General features: G+C 41.9%; 1 long non-coding RNA gene across 1 annotated transcript in view; it reads left to right on the forward strand.

Moving 5' to 3' along the window:
• The window catches only part of LOC140541976 (uncharacterized), a 40,073-nt gene extending 15,818 nt beyond the window's left edge, over positions 1–24,255 (forward strand). The window contains exon 2 of the long non-coding RNA XR_011977969.1: positions 23,440–24,255. This is a non-coding gene — a long non-coding RNA (uncharacterized lncRNA). The remainder of the gene's footprint in view (positions 1–23,439) is intronic.
• The last annotated feature ends 247 nt before the right edge of the window (positions 24,256–24,502 follow it).

Consider the following 24,502-nt stretch of genomic DNA (forward strand, 5'->3'; position numbering starts at 1 on the left):
TCGCCCCCTTGTGGTGATGAGCAATGTTTTTGTAGTGTGCAGTTTTTCTTTATTTTTTATGTTCTACACGTTTCTCACTATTCCACATTCACATAATACTTTTTTGTTTATCTTGGGACCAAAAACAAAAACTTTCAAAAGCCTTTCAACCCTGCAGTTTTCTATTACTGTAAAAACCTGCCCAATTTTCATCTCCAACAGTTTTAATGAGACAATAATTGGGATTTCTCTCCAACACAACATACATATAGGTGTGTGTGGGATATAAACCCCATCCACTTGTGGTGGGAAGATGAGGAGAGTGGCCTGGAGTGCATCAGCTCTGTCCACTAGATGGCGACACAGTCTAACTGTTGGGAGGTGCTGGTTTTAAGAGTTTTCACTGGTTTAAAAAGGATAAAGAAATGCTTCTTCATGCTGCTCTGATCTGTCAGAGCTTGAATCATTGAGCCCTAAAAAATTACACATTTTTAAATTATTTGTAATGTCTTTTTCCAGATGCGCTGGAAGTTGCGCAGTTCGAGCACAGCCACTGCGGCAGTGCGCGGCGGGCCTAAGTGGCTGTTGATGAAGCCATTGGCCTGGACGAGCTGCTCTTCTGTCTCTTTCTTTATTCATTTCCTTGCTCCCTTTCTCCCCCTGAAAGAGACCAAATGGGTCGCAGCAGGTGAAAGTAAAGAAACGTGAAGAGACGCCCCTTCGGCGAGCCTTTCATACCGGCACAAAGGCCCCGGCCCTCCTCTTTGAGCCCTGCGGCTCCTACCTGATTAACACTCTTCCTCTGAGGCCTTTGATAGAGGGTGCAAAAGCAAAATCAACAAAAGCTGTATGAAACCCCCTTAAAATTACAAACCCCTTTTTTTAGGGGCAGACTTCAGTTGAGGAGGGCCAGGGGAGAAGCTTTTGTTTTGTGTGTGTGTGTGTGTGTGTGTGTGTGTGTGTGTGTGTGAGGAATGAGGACATCCTTTATACCTGTTAATGCAAGAGATTACCAGCAATAATTAATTCCTTTTTTCTTTTTTCTTTTTTTGGGAAGGAACCCACCTCCCCCCCTCCTCTCTCCTGTCTGTCTCTGCACTTTGGACTGTTTGCGAGATGTTAGAAATAACTGAGAGCTAAAATGTGTCTCTTTTTTAATCTCTCTCCTGTTTTTTTTTGGAGTGATCTGCACGGCCCTGCCGAAGATCTGGCAACACGTTTCTACACCACCTTCCTTTTTGATCAGACAGATTTGCAGCGTTGTTCTTCAGTCATGTCCGTGAGAAACGGAGCAGATTGCTGACAACTGCTGACAAAAAATTTAATAAATAATAATAATAATAATAAATCTAAGAATACACACGAGCTCTTAGGTTTTTTTATTTTTTTTTCTGAGTCATTATTTTTGCAAGCGCTCTCAAAAGCCAGGGTTGTCTCACATGCAGGGTATAAATAGCTGTTAACTGGAGCTGGATGGATTTTAATGCTTATGTACTGCTTTCAGTCTGATCTGCTGTGGGTTCTGTAAGTCTAGTCCAATGAAGCAGCAGTGTTTTAATATTCATTGGCAACCAGTTTTGTATTAATACAGTTTTAGGGCTGGTGGCTTTTATCATTCAGATGAGGTGTTTTGCATATTTCACTCTTCATCCAGTGCTTGCTGCGGTATGAGTGACATGGGAACCTGTGTGTGTGTGTGTGTGGCACATACAGTTACATATATACACACACACACATGCTGTACACTATTGTTCTGTCATTTGACGTGGCTTCGTTACATCTGTCACATGAGAGATGTCACTTCTTCCCCTCTATTCCTCACTGATATTCCTCAGGCTTTCTCCTGACAATTAACCCCCCCCCCCCCCCCCCCTCGATTCTTTGATCAGGGCCGTGATTCCAGTGTCGATTCCCTGGCATTCACACTATTGTAGATTCAGATTCAGCCTAATTCAGATTCAGCATTATACTCCTCAAAACGAAGGTGCTTTAAGCACTGTTAGTTCCAGATGTGAGTGTGAAGAACCTTTAAATAGGAACCCATAAAGAACCTTAACATCAAGAGACATGTAAATCTATTCACGATGATCAAATGCTCAAAGGGATTCGATCTTGGGGTTTCTTCAACCATATTGGACTTTATTAGTCCCATAGTCTTAAAAATAAAGGTTACTACATGGTTCTTGGCTGGAACATGCAGTTCTAGGGAACAGCTTTAATGGGTGCAGCGCATTTCCTTTATGCTGATGTTCTTTCATTTTTTAAAGAATGGTAAATGTTAAATATTTTAATGGTATTTCTTACAACTGTATGTTCTAATTTGGAACAACTTGGGAATGTTTAGTTTTGAGAGGGATTCAGTATTTTAGGGTTAAAAATGAAAGATGTGTTTTTCTTTTCTTTAGTCAGGCCAGAGATTTCTCTAGGTTCTATATAACAACTAAAGAAACTGGATGTCCAAAATGTTCTTTGAATTGGTGGAAATGTTTGTAGAAGTATCTTCAAATGTGGGATGTAGGAGTTTATGGAACCTCTTTCAAAGATATATAGTATGGACAGTTCTATACTAATTAATTACTGCATTTTATTTCTTTTCTGACCTAGAACACTATGTTCTAACCGAGCACAATTTAGGAACATATTTTAATTTCTAATTGTACCACATATTTCTAACCAATTTGTAAGACCAATTATCCAATCCACGACACATGTGAAGCCAGCCACCCCCTCTTTTCAAACTACCGCTGATGTGGAGGAACCTGTATTATGGTATTATTGAGTGAGAGCTGTTCAGTATGATGGGGTTAAAGATTCCAGAACCTAAAGGTAAAGTTCTAACCAAGAAGAAATTAGGTACCTTTGTTTTAGACAGTGAGACGTCTAATACGTTTAATGCAACGTTCAGATCTGAGGATTACAGATGAGCAGATTTACTGTTTGTCCCATTGGATTGGCTTCAGGACTGCTTCTCCTTTGTCTGCCCACTGCGTAAAAACGGTCCTTTCAGACCGCTGTGGATTCATTCTTCATTCAGCAAACAGGCAGAAATGTTTGGAATAATAGTAATAATCATTTGACAAATAGATTCATGTTTATATTTTTTGTTTAATTTAAAGCAAACAAAATGTGCATTCCACATTTATTCAATTTATTTCTCATTTATTTAGTGGAGTGACCTTTCCGTCTGGGCTGCCACAGATGTTCTGCAGCACCGTCATGCAGACACGTCTGCTGGCTTTCACTGTTAAATGGATTACGGACATATTTGAGAAAATATTCATAAAACCGGTCGGATTTGTGGTCGTTTACAGGCGGAAGCTAAACTGTTTGTACTCATTTGCTAATCAGAAGGGGTCACACTGCTCTTCCGCCAGCTGTTCTTCGAGCTATAGCAGATATCACAGAGAAAGGATTGAGCAGTACAGTGTATGGCTTTTCAAGAGCATTCGAGCGTTCTAATAAATGCTAATAAATGTGAAAGTTATTACAGGAGCAAGTTATTTCAGTTTGCCTTTGAATTTGTGTAAATTCTTAAGTCAGAGTGGGTTTATTGATGACAAGTAAGGGTCCTGAATACAAGCCTGAACTATATATAAAATGGATTAAACAGCCTGCAGGCTGAGACCTGATTTTTAGTTTTGGTGTTCTTGATTGAGAATAAAAAAGCTAGTTTAACTGCAGTGCACGTCATTTGCTGTGTGCCTCAGATTGTTTTATAGGAAACACTTTGGAATAAATAGTATGTTTCCTTTATAGAATCCAGTTCCTGTGTGGTTGGCACTAGAAATGCTCTGATATGGAAATTTATGACATTTATAAAATTAGGAAATTCAGAGAAGTCATGGATGCATAATGTTATTTCTTGAGGGTTAAAAATGCAGTAAAATTAATGAAACTTAAGTGCAGAGCACCAGTGTCACCTAAACAAATAAATCAAATTAATATATCATATATGGTTATAAGTATCTCACTAATGCGGATACAATTTTTTTAGCAAACCAAAACAATACTGATATCATCATTTGTCCTTTGTTCACATTAAACACAGTTTAGGGCTATCTTGGATTTCCTGAATGCATCTTTATCACAATGATGAGTCCTCAGTGGTCAAGTGAGCATTATACAGAATGGAAACTCTAAGCCCGATGTCCAAATAGTTCTTTAAATTGGTGAAAACCCTTTTGTAGATGATTCTGCATGCTTGTTAATACTATATAGCACCGAAAAGAATCTGCTATATATTATGAGTCAAAGAACCGGTTTTGATGACTGTATACACCAATCAGCCATTACATTAAAACCATAGATTAAGTGTATATAACAGTGGCATCTGTCAAGAGACAGGATATACAGATTAGGCACCAACAACTGGGAACAGTCACTTCTTGAAGGTAATAAGTTGGGAGCAGGTAAAATGGACCCGCATGGACTGTGATGCCTAGGCGACTGGGCCAGAACATCTCCCCAAAACATCAGTCAGGCCTTGTGGGATGTTTTCTGGTATGCAGTGGTCAATATCTACCAAAAGTGCTCCAAGAAAGGACAACCGGTGAACCGGCAACAGCATGATGGGCACCTAAGGCTTAACGATGTGATCAATGGTGATCCTTAAAGGACTTAAAGGATATACTGCTAACGTCTTGGTGCCAGATACCACAGGACACCTTCAGAGGTTTTGTGGTCAAAGCGTTTTGGCGACACACGATATTGGATTAGGTTTTAATGTTATAGCTGATTGGTGTATGGCTGATTTTGTTGTAGCTCAGAGGAATGTACAATATGTGGAAATTACTGTTCCTCTGTTGGTCAAAGATATATTTTCAGCTTCTTCTTAACCAGATTTGTTACTGAAGATAATGGCATGCAAGAGCCTTTCCCTGTAATGTCTTTTCTTTAGCAACAGAAACTGTAAAAAAAAAAAATGTACAAAAATAAAATAAATCAAGAAAAAAAAAAACTGCTCTATTGCGTTATCTTTGACACTGACACACCTGATGCCATGTATGAGTGGGTCGTGTCAGTGGCTTGACTGAGAGGTTGAGAATTTTGAAGCCTACCCACACACACACACGAGCGCACACACAGATGCACATACATACCAGCCCCATCCTGTGGTCACCTTGAGGCCAGCTATCACACCCTGACAGGCAGATGTGACATTGTGCCTTTTCCGACTAACACAGCCTCTCTGACAGCAGACTGACCTCAGCTATCGGCACCTCCGTGTGTCCGTCACGGTGAGGGCGCGAGTGTGTGTCACTGACTGCTCTCTTTCCTCTCATTCCTCTCTCACTCTTGCATCTCTCCGTTTCCAAACATGCATGCAGCCAAACCTGCCTGACCTGCTGGACACGGGTCGCCGTGCACCGACTGTATCACCGAGGCTGGATCGAGCGTTCCCGGTGCCATCCGAAAACGACATGTTAAGTGGAGTTAAAAGAGCCGTTGACAGTCAATTGGGGTAACCTGATTTGCCTAAGTTTGTTTGGCTGGGTTACAGCAGCCGAGGCTGGGAAGGCAACACGAAAGAAAATGGCTCCTGGCCAGAGCTTTCCCCATGGTGATTAAGCACTGTAAGTGTTCAGGCCCAGTGCCAAAGCCTGAATGAAATTCTGGCGTTACAGTACATGCATAGCGAGATGTGTAATATATGAGGTCTATTGATGGAGTTGCAGTAAGCAGTTGATCAGTCTTTAAAGGCTATGAAGGCATCCATTAGATTTGTTACGCAAAACTTTTGAATGGTTTAGGGAGTTTTTTTAGAGCTCACCACATCAGTTACTACAGGTATGAGCAAACGCCATTTCTGACGTTGCTCCATGTTAAACTGCAAAAATATACACTATTCCAGAACACGGGACCTTCTTCCTATATTTACTTTCTTGCTCCCACCCCAGACATGTCTGACTAATAAGCACAGAGAATGTACTTGTGTGGATTGTGAGGCATTCCCTGTGTGGAAACAAACCTAGGGGAAAACGATCCAAGTTTACAAACCCGTTTACTGATTCAGATCAGAGGAAAAACAACTATAGGTGTTAATAAGGGTAAATAATGTTTGTCGAGTGGCACAACCATGAAAACAGAACTAATCAACTGTTTGTTGATACCTGAAATGTTATAATACCTGAAATTGTAATAATAATACAAATATACAAAAGGTTTCCATAGGTGATTGGGAACTGTAGGAAGCAACAATTGATCAATCAAATCAAAACAGCAGTATTTTGCAGAAAATTATAACATTATATAACAAAAAGGTCTGTTCACATTACCAGGCTGAAGTGACTCCCATCTGATTTTATTTATTTATTGATTTATTTTTTGCCTTAATGGGACACAGGGGTGTGTGGACATGTCAAATCCACTCTTTTTAAATAAAATTGAATCACGTTATGTGCTCCTAGATGGGATACCTATCCGATTCGTGGGTCTCATTTAGCTTTTTGCCTGTATGCATGCGCTTAGTGCTGTCTTCATCCACCAGCACTGGCAGGCAAAGGACAACGTGCATAAATGTATTCATGTGCGCATGCAGGTCACTTACATTTAGGAATGTGAACAATCAAGATCCAAATCCAATCAGAGCAACTGATTATTGAGGCTTGTAATGTGAACGTAGCTCATAGTGCCTTGGCTCCAAAGCCAAATGCTGGAGGCTTTATACCCCTCTAGCTGACACTGGGCATTGGGCACTAATACATCGTTTAAAGAATAAGATCCTCAAGGAACTTTTGGAGGCTCTTCAATTTGAAACTGTTTGAAAAACCTTCAAGGAAAGGTTTTCCTCAAGGATCTTATTCCTTTAGCAGTGTACTGAGTGTTTTCGGACAGACCATTTCACGGGTGCAGTGTTAAATATAACAAAAAGTAAAGACCAGAATTTGTATTTAGTTCTCGAGTTGACTAGACCAAACAAATGGATGCTCTCAATTGCCTAAACAGAGCGCAGAATCATACGTTGCTGGTTGTTCTTCTGTCAGCACCCTCTTTGAAGTCACCTCCCAGAGAGACAGCCGAGGTAAGAAGGTGCAAGGCGAGCCTGTAGATATTTCTGGGAAAAATATTGCCACCGGAAAGAACATGTGAGCGAGTATTGATGAAGAGTGACAAGCCTGACCACAAGGAAGACTTCTGCTTCAATTTGAGGGGCCGAGCGTCATCTATTTTTGTCTCCTCTCTTTTTTTTCCTTCTGTGTGTGTGGAAAGCGAGACAGGAGGAATTGCATTGTCTTTACTGTACCGAGTGAGGGAGGTGCACTCAACAATTCTGCTTGAAGTTCTGAGAGACGTCGGTAAAGATGGAGCCCTCTGAAGTAGGTTAACCTCGCCATCATGTGACAGACAGGAGAAAGCGAACGTGCGGCTCACTGGAGCCGCCGAGCCCTGTTGAAACCTCTCTCATTAACGGCCAACCTCTCAGCTTGTCTTAATGAATCCTCAAGCTGGTCGCCTTCTTCTACAAAAGAGAAGGGAGGGGAATGGGTAGGGACACGGACAAAAAAGAAAAAAACAAACACTGACAACTTCTAAGAGCTCCCATTAAGGAGTAATCAAGAACCTTGGTTTTATCGAAAAAGGCCTAGATTGGTTTAAAAGGGAACTGGGAGAGACGCGAAAGTGAATACTATAAAGAACACTAAAAGACGAAAGTGGCAAGACAAAGGAATAGAGGAAAAAAGATGAAGGTTGAGAACAAACACGATAAGGAGATGCAGGAGAAGATCTGCACGGAAAAAAGTACAATAAAGTAAGCAACAACTTCTTTATCCATCCTTCGTTCTCCTCTGTGTGGTTCCAAACCTGCTAGGACCCCCTTCTTGCACCATAATCTGGTCTTAAGCACCAGGAGGGCACCCTGGTCCTAACTCTGGGTCATCTCTTCGTGGAGTAGGGATTTATCAAAGAACACAAATTCCCCCCCTTCGTGTTGAGAGAGCGACCTTACTGACCTTCCCTTAGAACCAAGAGGAACCAGGCAGAGACCCACGTTGGTCTGGCACCAGAGTGGGCGTCTTCAGCTCCTAAACAGACCTCAGGAGGAGGTTGTTGACTGCCACTAGGTGAGAGGAGAGGTTGCGGAGGTCACGGAGTCTTGCTGACAGGCATGAAAGGGCGGCACGATCACCTGTCACTCTCTCCATCACATCAAAGTCTGGGAGAAGAGCCTCCCTCCTGAGTGAGATCTGCTCATGAATATACCCACTGCGCAATCCGACCTCTCTCCAGTCCCCTTTCAGCAGCTCTGATCATAATACCACCTCAGCAGCCCATCAGTACAGTTAATGAGAAACGATAAATTAGACCAAAGCCTTGACGTCTACGAGGCAAAGCAGTGTTTTTCAATTGCTGACGATCGCAATCAAGGTTCAGGATTCAAAATTGCCACACAACAATGTTGTTGGTATTGGATAACCTTGGAGCTCTATTTTTGTTGGGTTCTATTTGTGTACACAGTTTGGAAGCACCCCAACATCTTGAATGGACCAGTAACGATGACCGGATGTTTACATTTTATATATTATATAAGTGTATCGGACAAGTTGGCGTTTGTGAGGGGAGTTCGAATCTTGGAAAGAAGATGGCAACATGGAGGCCATACACGTTCTCTACAGCTAGTGCTCGCTCTCCAAGAGAATCTTTGAATGTTTGAATGAAAGTATCATGTCATTTTGATTGAGGGGAACTGCACCTCAGCACACAGGTCTGAAGGGGGGCGCGATGTGGCCCTCTGGCTCCTGGCTTTGGTCTTAATCCTCTGGCTAATAAGTTCATAGCCAGGCCATATGCTCCGGTGCTGTTTCAGAGGGGGGAGGCGTCTCCCCATGCTACTTACACCGGGACGGCCCATTTCTCAGGTACCTCCCCCGCCGGCCAGCCCTTTGTTCGGGCGGATCAGTCCACTCCACACCGTGAATGGCCTGAATTGATTAGCCCGCACCGTATAATTGTCAGCAAATCCCCCCCTTGAATCATTTCCCATCCATTTGAAAAGGACAACGTTCGTTCTCCTTTTTTTCTTTGGCTTTTTTCCCCCCTATCCTCCCATGCCCACCCTTCTTCCCCCTCTTTTCATGCCACTTGGTTTGCCCTCCTCCCCAACCCAAGCCACCTCCCTTCATGTTGAAGAGAAAAAGGAGGTGGGGGGAAAGTGAGAGGGGAAAAAAAAAAAACGAATCTTTCTGTGGGCCGGCCCACCCGTTGGCACTCTGGCCAAGGATGAAAGGGGCTGGCGGGTGGACGTGTTCTAATCTGCCGTCCTGGAGGGCGAGCGGCAGGCTGGCCGGAGTTCTTACCTGCCCACGCACAGCCAGCGCTGGGGAGAGCAAGGAGGACAGGAGGCTGGAGAGGGGGAGAGAGGGATAAAGAGTGAAAGGGAGTTGTTTGGGGGGGGAAACTCTGGGGCCTAGGCGCCAACTCTGGCTTCTCCTGCGGCTCAGGCCATTCAAACAGGAGGCCCAGAAGCCCGGGTCAGGCCAAAAGTCTGGAGTATTTACTAATACCGGTCGCTATCATTGACTGGAGCATGTAGGGCCCGTCAAGTGTTCACTGTTCTGGACAAAGGGTTTCTTTTTATCACTTGCCAGTAACTTGGGTGTTTTAGTACATTCTGACCAGGGTTTGAGATTTGAGTTCTTTTAATTCTAGGAGTGATGACATAGAAGAAACACTTTTGGTTTCTTAAAAACTTGCTGCCCGGGTTAGACCATCTTCCCGCACACATTCATCTGATCCTGAAAATTAAAAGACAAATCCATGCAGTCTCATCTTTTTTCTTTTTTTTTTTTTTACATGCTATTAAACTCATTGTGTGGCCAGGTTATAAGTACAAGATTACTAACCTTTTGAGCTTCATTGGTTTAAAACCAATGGCTAATGATTATTATTAGTAATTGGAGTAAAGCAAAGGTGCCAAAATGCAGAGATATGGAAACCTAGTCCAACACACTTGGCTTTAATATCAGATGCCCCTGGAAACCTTCATTACCTATAACTGGTGTAAACTAGTCTTGGAGCTAAACTCTGCAGGGTTGTACATCTCCAGCACCAGAATGGGGCACTCCTGTCCTTTGGTTGCCCAAAGAATATCTCTTTGGGGGAATCATCATAGATTAGACATAGATTATCTTGTAACGATAGCTTGTGCCTGTATGTTGGACAGTAACTGAACACACAGTTCTCATAGTTGATGTGTTGGATGCAGGAGAAATGATCAACACTAACAAGCCACAAACTGTTATATCCAGACAATTTGACCGAGGTAGAAGCATCTCCAAATTGACCAGGCTTGTGTGATGCTACCGACAGTGGTCTGAGGAGCCACAACTCAAAAACCTGACCGGAGTCCTGGAGTCCAGAGACCATAGGACACCTTCAGAGGTCTTGTAGAGAGTTGTTTTGGTGAACTTGGTTGCACTCAGTACATTTAGGGTGTTTTGCTCATCTGTGTAAATATGTATGTTTGGATCTTTTGGAATTGTTTACTTCAGTTGATTTATCAAAGCCATGTTTGCAAATCAAATCGATCATTTCCTTTTACCAGTCCTCAAGGGGATTACCACTCTCTAGCCCTTGAGTCCACCAGAGACCATCTCCTTTGGGAAAAGGTCATAGGTTCAGGGTCACAAAGGTTGCAACCCCGATGCATCTCCCCAATGAAAGGACATGTTCAGGCCCATATTAGGTCACAGACAGGGTGTTGCCATGTGGTTTGAACTAACAGGAGCTTTTGTCCATTTTAGAGGATGGCCACTAGCGTGGACACAGCTACTAATGGCTTGACCTTTGAGCATAGGCAGTGCCCACGTGCCTGAAATCCCTTGACAAATGAGGGGCTTGTTGATCAGTGCATGCTCTGGGGCAAACAAAACCTTGTGTGGTGATGTGATGTGGTAATGACTCTATATATTTATTTATTTTAAAAGTCTTAGAGACATTAGATATTACTGCCTCATAACATAATAGACAGTAATGTCTGGGGTAAGAGGATGAGATGGTTATTCTAATTATTTGAAATGTGTGTTTTGTTTTGCATTTGAACTTTCTTTACTTTATTACTATAAATGACCAAATAGCAATAATAAAAATTATAATCAATAAATGCTCAGGATCAGCATAGTACTGTCCACGAGAGTACCTACATCAATTATCAGTTATCGGCTCATTTATCACACATCTTTTTTTCCTAGTCCAATTCTAAAGCCATTTTGGTCGTACCTCGTAAAGGAGGGTTTACAGCATGGCAAGAGCCAGGGTCAAAGGTGGAGTTGGTAGTGACCATTAAAGTGGATGATGATAGACTGGTCAAGCTTGCCATGGCCATGGGGAGTTTCCTGTCCCATTCAAAACGGGTAATTTCTTCAACCTATTGATCTGAACCACCACCCCCCACCATATGGAGGCTAGCAAACGAGGGTGGCTGTTGGACATCTAATAGGTCAGGGGTTAAATGACCAGGGCTTGTAAAGGAGAGATAATAATCAATAAAAATGCAAGATTCTCAGTCGCTTTCACTGGCTAATGGGCAGAAAATAATAATGACGAGGATGCTGAAATCCACAGCAGGAGATTTACCTTTAAATTTCAAGGATAATTGACTCAGTTACGGTGATTTCTAGGCTTGTTATAATATATATTACTGATGCGTTAAATTCAGCAAACTCTCTTAACAACCTCCGAACAAGAACATGAAATGAAATGAAACCAGGCAAGGTGGAGTTTCCACAAGCTGTGGATTTTAGCACTAATGGCATTGCTCCATGACGGGATATGAATATGTTTAACTAAGGGCCCTTTTTTTGTTTGGCCATCCTCTATTGACATAAAGTGCTCCCACGGGACAGCTTTCAAAGGCCACTGACCTGCCTCGTCTTCGTGACAGGCAGCCGTCTGATGTGTTTTTCCCACGTTCCCAGGCCCTATTGTCCTATGCAGGGGGTCTCCATTCGGGTTTGACCCCAGCCAGGGTAGACTTTGGCTTGGAGACGGCAAAGCCCCTCAATAGCTCCCTGAGAACCAGGCTGAACTGGGAGTGGCAGAGTTGACCAGGACGGCATGTGGTCATTTTCCGGCTTGCTGCCCTCCTAAAGGCCTCTGGAGTACAGGGGCTGAGCACTCCGGGGGTGGGGGGAGGGCTTTCTCTATATATGTGTGTGTGTGTGTGTGTGTGTGTGTGTGTGTGTGTGAGGGAGAGACAGAAACACTGTGTAGAGAAAAGAAGAATAACTGCCAAGATGCGCTGGAATTGAGATGAGGTCACTGCAGTGGTGATGTCAGCAGAGGATGGCACCGTTGTTGGTGATCTGTTCAGCGAGGAACCAATAGTAAGAAGGCACTAACGTTCATACTGCGCTAAATCTAGAAGCAAGACTCCGATTATTTGAATACTTTGAACAATTTCAGAGCACATCTATTGGACAAAGCTTGAAAAATTGTAGGTTTTAATGCTTGTTGATGAAATGCCCTAGGTCCCCCACCCCTCCCTAAATATGTTGTGTAAGAGAAACAATACTTAATACTTTGCCCATTAAAATCAGATAGAGTTGTAATGCCTTCAGAATGAGAAGCACTCAAGAAGGCCATTCCAGTTACATGGTTGCCTACATCATGGGCAAACTAGCTTAGTTTTTAATATGTGTGATGCCTACAATGGCGAAGCTATGAAGCTACATCATACAATATGAAGGTCTCTTCGCTGTTTTTAGCTTCATTTAAAAAAAGGTGTACAGTAGGGTATTAGATTAGGCCCAGCATGCAACTTTAATTAATCAGCTGTCAGTTGGAGCTTGTGATCTGTATGTTCTCTACACCTAGAACCTATTCACAGTGAGTGTAGCTCATATCATTGACTGTAATCTGATTGCTTGTACAGTATGAAGTATTCAGTACCTGTCTTCATCCAGCAGCTTCTCGTTTTCTACCTCTCTAACCAATCCACTCAGTGGCCCCCCCACCCCCCTTCACCCTGAAGCCTGAACAGCCATAGCAGAAAGATTTATCTGCGTCCTCTAGCCATGATGACAGGGTAAATATTCATACAGACGTCCAAGGTTCTCCGCACTATTACGGGCCCGGTTTCGCCCCCCGTTCTCCTCGCCAGTTAAATTCTTAAAGGGATTATTTGGTGAGATGAATGGGGCCAAAGCACTGAAGGGCATCCCAGCGCTCTTCAAACAAAGCTTCCGCTGCGATTGGTCCAGCGCTCTTTCTGGCCAATAAGACGACAGGAGAAATAAGACAAGCCTAAAGCTAATCCAGGCTCAGTGACTTGGAGATGGAGGCAGGCTGTATTCATTGACATTTTAGATGAGGTTGTTAGCATAAAGCTGACATTCACCTACACAAAAGAGAAAAATTCATATCTGCTGACTTACAGTAGGTATTACGGTACATTATGGTCAATATGATGTCGTCAAGGGTCGTCAGAGGTCTTTGCAACCTGAATATTTTTGGCAAGAACATGCAGTTCATATATGTAATATGAAATATATGAAATATTTAATACACTGATCAGCCATAACATTAGAACCACATGCCTAATATTGAGGTGGTCCCACCTGTTGTAGTTCCACAAAAGATCTGAGCATTCAAGACTTCTGTGGGCATTCTGGCACCAAGAGGTTAGCAGCAGATCCTTTAAGTCCTGTAAGTTGTGAGGTGGGGCCTCCATTGATTGTATCAGTTGTATTGAGCCTTGGGTGCTTATTGCCCTGTCGCCAATTCACAGGTTGTTCTTTCTTGGACCGCTGTTAGTAGGCAGAGAACACCCAACATGTTTTGGAAATGTTCTGACCCAGTCGCCATCAGTTTGTCTTTTTTGCCCCTTGTCTTACCAAAGTTTGGCCCTTGTCAAAGTGACAGATGCTATTGTAGATGAAGATAAGCAATAGTTTCACTTCACTTGTCAGTGATGCTAATGTTATGTTTTATCAGTAAAAAAAAGTAATAGTATTAGTAATAATAATAATAATAATAATAATAATATAATTTAGCTTTTAGTGAAAGTCAGTGTAAAACTATTTTATTCCAGGTCATTTTGGAGCATTTCTATTGGTCCATTCATCATGACATTCTGACATATACAGTAAAGAAAAACTATGTCAAAGTGGATATTGTCAGAAATTAAAAAATATATAAAGTTCACATGAACTCTCAACAGTGAATTCCCATAGGAACTGACCGTGTGTGTTTTGGTTTTTGTTTGAAATAGCATTTCGTTCCTAAATATGATTTTCTTTTATAACATTTACAAGAGACAATGGACATAAGACAGGTTATCTGTGCTTTATCACTGGATTTTGTCCTAATAAATGATAAATCCATGGACTCTTAATGTCTAATGACCGTCCACACTAGACAACACATCGGTCAACATGAACAAGTTCACTAATTTTTCAATGCATCTGAGCTGCATCTTTATATAACCAAAGGTATATGGCAATTTTATGGCATGTGTTCATGTGCAAGAGTGTATGTGTGCGTGTGTGTATGTGTGTATGTGGATTGCGCCATTGCTTTGTGTCATGCTGAGAGCTCCTCCTGAGAGCACGGCACCGCACCAGGGTGGCTGCAGCTGCACTGGCTTTCATCTCCTTAGGCACCCAGTGGGGGGCCACAGTATTTATGTGTATGTGTGTGTTTGTGACCGAGTGTGTGCACATGTGTTTGTGTGTGTGTGTATTTGGAAAAGAAAGTGAGGGAATTGTAGAGGAGTGTACATTTTGAAATTAATTAAAGGTGGCAAAAAAAAAAAAAGATAAATCAGGGTATTTCAATCCACGCTACTTCACGCTGGTTACAGCCAGCATTTTTGTGTTCAGTTGGGTTTTACAGCTTGTCTCTTTGAAATGTTGCAATAAACCTGTGTTATCTGCAAATCAAAGGTGTGTCAGATTATCTTGCCTCAAAGAATAGGAAATGGGACAATTTGGGAAGCGTTTGTTCTTTCATTTGATGCTTATGCTTGTATTTATTTGATAAATGAGCAAAATCAAATACTGTACATACAATATTCACTTACCTAGTTTAAAAAGCTATAGATGTGCATTTACTATAAAAAAAATGCTTTATCATTCATGGCTTTATGATATACTTGTTCTATATTTACAACCACACAGTCCTATACGTCCTAACACACTGTCCTTTGTGACCTAACATAGGGTCACAAGCACAGGGTCCCTAGGATCACCTAGGATCACCTAATTACCTAGTTAATACACTGTCTTTTATGGCCTAAGACACTGTATCCATATTACCTACCATATACACTGTCCCACAGCACCTAGCTACCACACTGATGCACATTACCTACTGTACACACTGTCCTTTATGACCTTAAATGCTGTCCCACATTACTTAACACACTGTCCTTAATGGACTAACAAACTTAATGACTTAACATACTGTACCTTATGACCTTACACACTGCCCATTATGATCTAGCCATACTATCCTTAATAGACTAACACTTTGTCCTTTATGAACTAACACACTGTCCTTCATGAACCAACCATTCTGTCCTTAATAGACTGTCCTTTGTCTTAACATGTTGTCCGTTCCGACTTGGTCCTTTACCTTACTCACTGTCCCATATTGCTTGATGTCCACAATAGCAGTCCACCCCTATTTTAGTTGCAGTCTTATATTGTCCTATAATACCTGATACCCATAATAGCTGAATCTCCACTGTTCAACACAGAGAAAAAACTATGATTAAACTCTAAGCTAGATGCAATTATGCTCATTAATTTTCAAATATCAAATATTCAAATATTAAAACACACAATATGCCAACATAACTGAATCCGTCTGTACCCTCTAAAATATAAAGCTGCCACAGAAGGTTCTTGAAATCCTCTCAATAATGTTCAGGTTCTACACTAATTAAAGTTTTTTCGCAGATCGTTGTGTTCCTACACCAGGAACCATTTAGGAACCTTCCTTTGTAAGAGTGTCGGTATCTAAGCACAGAACAGAAACAGCAGAACTGTATATGAATGATTCATCTGCTTGTCTTTGGAATGACTGTGTGTATTGCTGTCAGTGTCCACGTACTTTTCCCACATGAGAGGCATCTTTGTAGTGTGTGTGCTCATCTTTTCTCCCCAAGACTCTGTCTGAGTCAATCACGCACGAGTGGCTGCGTGAAAGAGGCCACACATGCATCTCTATGGCGGAGCTAATCCTGCACGCACCTCTCGCGCTCTCACACACCGCCCGAGGCTGGCCAGAGTGCTTTAGCCCCTGTGGAGTGCTGCGAGGCAAGTGTGTGTGTGTGTGCGTGTGTTTCTCGGTACTCCATCCTCTCTGCCTTTGATTTGCCCAGTCCCAACACGACTCGCCCGTTTGAACTCCCCTTCCTCACTCCGGTGCCTGCTGAGGGCTGGGAGACGTTTCATTTAACGTCTAACTGCAGCCGGGATGAGACCAGCAACCTCCTACTTCAATAATATATGGAATCCATAGAGGGTTCCCAAAAGATGTTCTTTCGGCAGTTCTGTTCGGGAAGAAGTGCAGGAGTGGGTTGCTTGGGAGGGAGTTTACAACTTTCAGGCTTTGATGTCCAGCCTTTGTAGGTCCAACCTGCAGTGTCCACAAGTGGCGTGTGTCGTTAATTGTCACAGGGGCCAATGACGGCCTGCTTTTTGCATACCATGTCTCTCTTGAACAGGAAGGTTCTTGACTGGTTCGAGGTCTATAGCCCCAAACCTCAAGGTGCCAGATGGAGCCAAAAAACAGTGCTTTGGAGCAGTGCCATGGAATGACTGGGTTCTCATGGATGGTTATTGTTATTATTATTCCTCAAAAATAGAGCCTGGTTTCTGTCCTTGCATTCTTGATAGTCTTTATAGAAATCAGTAATGGGATTACAAATGTAAGTCAGTGTAATTGACCTGCACCTGGAGTGATTAGCCTGTCTACCTCTCTGCCTTTTAATCTTTAATAGCAAAACTTTCCTTCTTCTTTTTATGTATTATTATTATTATTATTATTATTACTATTATTATTATTATAGTTTTTTTTTTTAATTCCCCCTTTTCTTTGACTTTGGTACTGCCAATTAATCCACCCGTATGACGAGAAGCAAGAGGGAGCCATCTACCCACCTGGAGAAAGCATGAGCAATTGTGCTCTCTTGGCACAGGATTTAAATTTAGGCCATTTGGGGAGTTAAGCTACTCTGAACCTCCAAAAAGTTTACCGGTTTAAGTTGAAAACTGATTGATGTTAGTCATTATAAAGAGATGACTGGTTAGTTAAGACATACCCCTCTAGAAGTCGTGCAACATTGTGTAGTTGCTGTTGCTTAATTTTTTCATGTATCTTTGTTTCTCATCTGAGAGGAAATGTGTATTTTGCCCCCACCTTTCTTGTCTCTGTAATTTGGGTGTTACCACACTAGCTCTCTAACTTTCTAATTGTATTTGAGTCTAACTCTCCTACAACGGTAGCTGAAAGTGGCTTCATTTATTTTGCAAATATAAAACAAGCCAAATGTCCCATATCCAGCTTTTTCCTTGTATTTTATTTACCACATATTTCATTTGTGTGGATACAGGATGTGGATGACCATGTTCCTAAGAAGGGTCACTCTCTCTGAACAAGCTGATTTTGCTACTGTGCAGTTAGAAAAGACAACCACATTTGCCATTTGTGTTGGACATAGATGGATTTTGGCTTCTGCCTTTAATCCATCCGTGCGTGCTATGAACACACACACACACACACACACACACACACACACATACACAGTGACAGTAAGCGCACATGCCCAAAGCGGTGGGCAGCCATTGCTGCTGCGCCCGGGAAACAGAGAGGGTGAAGGCGTATCTTGCAGAGCCCGGGTATCTTGCAATAGCCCGGTGCTCTAACCGCTGAGCCACCACTGCCATGAAATGGGTTTGTTATTTTAGTGCCACATCTGCCCATATCCAGACTTTCATATTTCCTCAATACTTTCCAAATATTTCCCCTGGCAGAAATGCTGGAGATACTATGACCCCACAGCTGTAATGTTGCTGCAAAAAGGTGTTCATTTGACTTTGAGTTGTGCCCATCACGCCTTAGAACCTAAATAAAAACCTATAACTTTTCCATCCTCTCCATTTGAACATACGCCAAGAAGAGTTAATAAGCAGCTTTGAACGTGAAGAAGAGCTTTTCTTCTCTATAGCGTTCTGAATCAGCTTTGCCACATCCCCACCCCAGCCTTGTCAGGCCTTGCCGGCCTTTGCTCTGAGCGAGTCCTCATTAGAAGAGGCCTCTCTCTTGGCTTTCTCGGAGAGATGGATCATTAGAAAGAGGAACAAACAACTGTATCAGCACCTCTGAAAGCCAAGTGTTCTCCTCTAGTGCCTTGGCATCTGCCTGCTTAGGCTCAGTTACAGACTGGAAAAGGGTCCAAGTCCAACAACAACAAAAAAATAATTAACTACACTTAGTAGGGTGTTGGGGTGAAATTCAGAGGAACTACAATGTACAGCATTTCATCCTGTTGGGTTATAGTCAGCTAGTTATAGATTGTTGTGCTGTTTGTGTTTCAAAATATATGAGCCAAGACAAAATCCTTTATCTAGTGGTCCAGTATGCTCCAGGTCAGATTTTTGATGACTCCTAGGAAAATACAAATGGTTACCATTATTTTGTTAAATGAACAATTGTTGCATAAGCACAATTTTGATATACATATTGTCAGTCATGCATAAGAGCTTAGTTTTCAATGGAAGTTTTATTCTGGAGCATTCCTATTGGTCCATTCATCATGAAATTGACACAATGTAAAGAACTGCCAGATTCATATTGTCAACGACTAATAAATGCCAAAAACTGAGACACAAGGTTTATGCATGACACAACAGTATAAAATAATATTAAATAAATAAATTGACGTCTCACTGCATAATAAAATAATTTATTACATTTTAAAGATATTTATTTTACACATTAGCAAATGATCCATAAATAGTTGCCTTTTATTTAAACTTGTATTAGTCATTAATTATACATTGAGTCTACAGAGCTTCTACAGTCTACAGTCCATAGTTTAGGCCCTGATGTTGGCTTTTAGTACCTTTTTCAGTTGTGTCATCAGTCAAGACTGCAACACAGAGTATTACAGAGTAATAAAAACATACTGTGGTAAATCTGTTTAAGCACTATTTTATGGATTTTTTTTTTTAATTTAGAAATGGACAAATTTCTGTGTGAATTATTTATAATTTTATAATAACTACAAAAGCTATCACTGATTACTTTCATGTCTTCCATGTCTACCATGTCTGTTAATTTTTTTTATGTAATTTATTGAATGGTATCATACTTTGATTTATAGAAATCATGATTAAAAATACATTTGATGTACACTTGCTTTATTAATAGTGGTCACTAAAATATGGATTGTGGTCTTAAAGTAAGTATAATGTTTGTTTTTTTTTAACTGACATTTAACAGCAATTTTTTTGACCTTTAGGACAAATACATTAGTTTTCTAGTTTAGACTGGAAGGCAGGAACTGTAAAAATGCTACTGTAGTACTGTTCATTTGTCAAAATAATAGTCCTTAAAATGTGACTGACGTCTACTAGGCATTATTGTCACTGGTATAACAGTCTTTCTTGCTATGATAGATATTTTGGCTATCACAATCATTATATAGATTGTAAGATACCATATAGCACATCCTTATATGCCTAATAATATTAATGCAGTAAAAATGTGCTGCTAATAATGCAGAACCAAGCCTCTTCCATATCTGCATTACAACTGAACTCGAACCTGAGACCCGTCTCTGCTTTTTAATGTCCAGAAAGCAGCTTTTTCATCCTCAACCCAGGCTGAAATGGCACTTGGATGTGTTGGTGGCTCAAGGCTGTAATGAGGAAGAAATTACTGAGGCCTGAGCAGGCCTTTCCCCTCCTTTCCTCTCAGGTAGTAAAGGATCCACTCTCGCTTCTCTGACTCGCACACTACTATTCAAAGGGAATTCGTAAGTGAATATGAGATGGACCGGGCGTCTTTCAAGGGCCAGAGCTAATGAGAGGCTTTACCTTGAAATCTGAGCGAGGCCCTGTCGGACTGAGCCAGTATAGCAGGATTGCAATCGGGTACAGAGGTCCGAATCCTGCCGAAAGAGAGAAGGAGGGTGGTGAGAGACATGATTTGAGGTGTATATATAAAGCTCTTGAAGAGAGTGGATCAGTGTGGTGAGACCATTTTGTGGACCTCAAAAGGAAAGCTAGCATGACTGACGCAAGCGCTGACCTATTTTTCCTTTTAATTTTTTTTTTTTTTTGCTATTATCAATAGCCATGTAACAGCCGGAGGCCTTGAGGGCCGGGTGAGTGCAACATTTACACAAGGCATGCTAGCTCAAATAAAGTTGGAGTGAGGTGAGTAGAGAAATAGGACCGTGGGAACATGTAACACGCTTTTAGTGGTTAGCAGGTCCTGCTAGCATGTGAGAGCCGGGCCGTACGAGGCCAGGGACAAAAGGAGCCGGAAGATTTGCGTCTAAGGGGTCCTCTTTTAAACCAGGGGCCCTGGGATGGCATGGAGGAGCACGAGTGCGAGCCACTGTCATGCTAATGTAAGAGTCCGAGACTGAATGGGGGGGTGCCGCTAGTTATCTACACGCTAATTAATGTGAGCTACCACGAGAGGGTTATATGCATAGTAATGAGGGAGAGAAATGGCCGTGTTTGTGTGGTGTGGGGGGAAGGGTGTGAGGAAGGCCTCCGCTGCATATAGAAATCCACGGCACATATTTTGGTCGCTTTACTTTTTTTTTCCCCCAGCGTTTATTTTGAGCATTGAGCTGCTGCCTGTTTTGGGGAGTGTATTTTCACACAAAGGTTGGTTAATAGGCCGTTTATTTCATTGTCAGTTCTAAATTGCTAGGACCAATGACAAGCGAAGGTTCGGAGCTTGGTTGCCATGGTGATGCCCCAGTCTAATTTGTAGTACCGAACTCATTTAAGCAGTTTATTTAGATTTCAAAAATCAAACAAAGTAAAGAAAACCGTGATCCTCCATATTTTTCAGGGTTCATCCAGCTTCATCCTCTTTTGTGGGCAGTTTTGAAAGTGGGCAGTTCTGTAAAAGGAGCCGGACAGCGGCATTTCTCTAGAGTCTGCTTCTAGTAGACCCTTGCGACCTTCCTTGTCTGGCTCAGCCCATGGACCCCCTTTTCCCACAGACAGTCCTGCAGACCAACCTGCGTCAAGAGGCCCAGCATATGGCCCCGGGCCCTGCCTATTGTCTGCCGCGGCCGGGCAGGACGGCCCGCGATCATTGTGGTCTTTGTGAGAGCCGAGGAGTGTGTCTGCAGGAACAGACAGGGTGCGACAGCGACTGATCCCTATACGCTCGCCAGTCTCCACCTAGCCTGGTAAATGCAGATTAGACAAATGTGTCTGTGACTGATTATTGTCAATCACAAGTCTCTAACTGTCGCCCCAAATTCCTGAGACAGTCCAGTAAAGGAAATCTGAGACTTTCAAGCGGTTCATTTAGGAAAGAAGGCTTTTAAAAATGTCCTCATGAAATAGCTCTGATCTAAAGTGGGTTAAATGCTCTGCGGCTTGGACTGTCTACCCTGGATGTGGGATATATGAAAATGATCATTTGAAGCTGGAGACTAATTTAAGAAACACAATCTGCACTCTGCTAGAGCTCATATTTTACACACACCCCCCATTTAACAAAAAAAAAAACTGCCTTTGTTTGTCAGGTGGACCTGCTTTCATCCAGCACCCCGCTTCCCGTCTGTTTTATGCCACATTAGTCCTAAAACCACACTGTGTGTGTGTGTGTGTGTTTTGTTTTTTTTCCCTGAGCCTTAAATTGACAGAAAGCAAATAGAAAGTAACGACTCATTTGCAGCACCGAAAGAAGACGTCTCTGGAGAAACAGTTAAAATTAGGTTCTGTCGTTCCCTCGGCCTGATCTAAAATTCTTCTTCATCACCTTTTTAGGACATGGAGCAGCCCATGGCAGTATGTATTCTCACGTCAATTTGTTGAAAGTGACACTCACTGAGTAACTTTTAAAGTGGAGATCTTGCAATTATGAAATGAAATTAATTTTACATTTTTTTTTATTTCAAACTTTAAAGTGCTCCACCCTGGCCCTCTGCCTTACACCAAAACTTGATTTATTTTTCTGAAAAAATAAAAGGAAAATGGATCAATAAATTAATACAGATTAAGTAATGATTTGAGGTCAGTTCACACTTTAAAATACCTGCTGCAAAAATACATTTTCATCTATCTAGCTATTGGTCACATGACATTACTATTCCCTACTGTACTATGTATTATTAATACATTATTTAGCTGTCAATATGACTAAATATTAATCTGCCTTATTGTGATCAATTTTGGATCACGTGAATTCCCTGATTCATCAGAACACCCACACGAACACTTCTCTTAAATGAGTCTGGTCAGGATGCTCACAGCACTCAATGTGGTCAATTATTAGAAAGCTTATTTGCATATTGCAACTGTCTGTGATATCGGTATCACAAACGGCAAAGGGGTTTTTAGTCCTCATACATGGTATGTATTTATACATCTTTCTATTCACCTGTACACATTTTCTCTTTAGCTAATTTAATAAATGAATGCATAGTTATCGTTCGTTATCGGGAACGGCAGCACTGCTCTAGGTCTGTTAGAGGTTAGAGAGCCTGTCATTGATGGTTGGTACTGTTGTTAGTGTTTCACATGCAGATACAAGTAGATGTTAATTTGTCACTATCATATCCCACCCAGTTACATTCTTCATCCCTAATGACGAAAAATAAAATATTTCAGTAAAATAATTAGTCTTATAGGTTGTAGGTGGGTTTTTTTTCATATCAACATGTTCTGTGAAAACACAGAATTTTTTTTTTTTTCATTTATTTTAATTACACACAATGTCTTGTTTTTCTAAGCATTTACTGCATAAAGAAGACTTTTAATTTGTCACTTTAACACCCTTCTCCTCCAGTGGTTTTTCACTCGTTTTGCTCGGATGAAAGTAGGACAGGCTCGCTTATGTCAGGATCACAGCCGTTAAGAATATGACAAACAGGAGAGAAAAGAAAAGAGGAAAATGTGCTGCAACATAAATACGCTGTTGGGTTTTTAGTTTTTGTATTTTTTTTTCTTTTTTGACTGCCTTCAAAAAAAAAAAAAAAAAGAGGGTGAAAAATGTGAAAGATAGACCCCGCTCCTCTCAGAGAAACGGCTCCCTGGTCGCTGATGCCATTTTAATTAAACTGTTGCTAGGTAACAATGACACGGCGTGGCTAAATGGCCTCGCTTTAGTGAAATGAGGAGGGCGCTCGGGCACAAAGCGTGTGCTCGTCTTTTCTTTACCTTCGCGTAGACAGAACCCCTCACAGAGGGACATGCTAGCATGAAAACACTGCCGTCCATCCCTCTCTCTCGTTTTGCCTTTTCTCTCTCACTCCAGGACGGAGCACGGAGGCCACGCCGCGCCTTTCACCTCCAGCGCTGACTTACGGGTTCGAGGCTGCTGTGGCATGCTGGGAGTTGTACGGCGCCTGGCAACAGTCTCCAGCGGCAACGAGGAGGCCGTCATGGCGGAGCGGCGGAGGCAAACAAACCCTGGATGTATAAGAGGGAGAGAGTTAGAGCCTGTCTGCCTGTGTGCCTACAATGGCAAAGAGTTTGGGGTCACGGCCAAGGGCAGAAGTAGTGAGGGAGTTAGGGAGTCTCTCTGCCTCTTTATTTACTGCTTATTATCAGAGAATTCCCTATATGGGGATTGTATTGTGGGCGTACATGGCTGACGGCACCTGGATCTGGATTAGTATTACTGAAAGACATGGCGTTTATTTCTGTAAGGTGTAAAAAGAGTAAAATGATGACATTTTAGCCCAGTACCCCAACAACATACCCATTAAAGGTGGATTAAAGGTCTGTCAGATGCTGATCATGTTTTCCTGAAGCAGTTCGTCTGATTTTGGCCACACAAAATGAACCAATATGGCAATTATTTTGACTCCAACCAAACCAAACATACAAGGAACACTAAGTGGACACGTTTAGACGGTGTCTCCATCGTTCACGCTGTTCTAGTTCTTTTGGCTGGTCAGTTCCTTATATGGACATTTATATAGAGAGCTGCAGGGTTGCAGCCATGCGCTCTGGCCCCAGATGTGGTGTGGTTGAAGATGGGCCTGCATTATTTTTTATTCAGCCTGTTTCTTTAGGGTTGTTGGATCATGTTCGTCTTCACTCATTAAAATACTAATCTTAAAATGTATTGCAATTGTTTTATGACTTATTGCACAGGCTAAAATGTGCTGCCGTGTAAAAACCTCTTATATCCGTAGTGTCAAGTTTACAGGAGTAGTATTTCAATGGAAGTCAATGTAAAAAAGATTTTATACCAGGTCAGTTTGGGGCATTTCTATAACTGCCAGATTGACAATGACATTGACAAGTCAAAAAGTGAAAAAAAAAAAAAAAGAGATCCAGTGATGTCAGACAGCGACCAGCACCCTGTCCAC

The sequence above is a fragment of the Salminus brasiliensis genome, chromosome 20 (genome assembly GCF_030463535.1).
Source record: "Salminus brasiliensis chromosome 20, fSalBra1.hap2, whole genome shotgun sequence".
Classification (NCBI taxonomy): domain Eukaryota; kingdom Metazoa; phylum Chordata; class Actinopteri; order Characiformes; family Bryconidae; genus Salminus; species Salminus brasiliensis.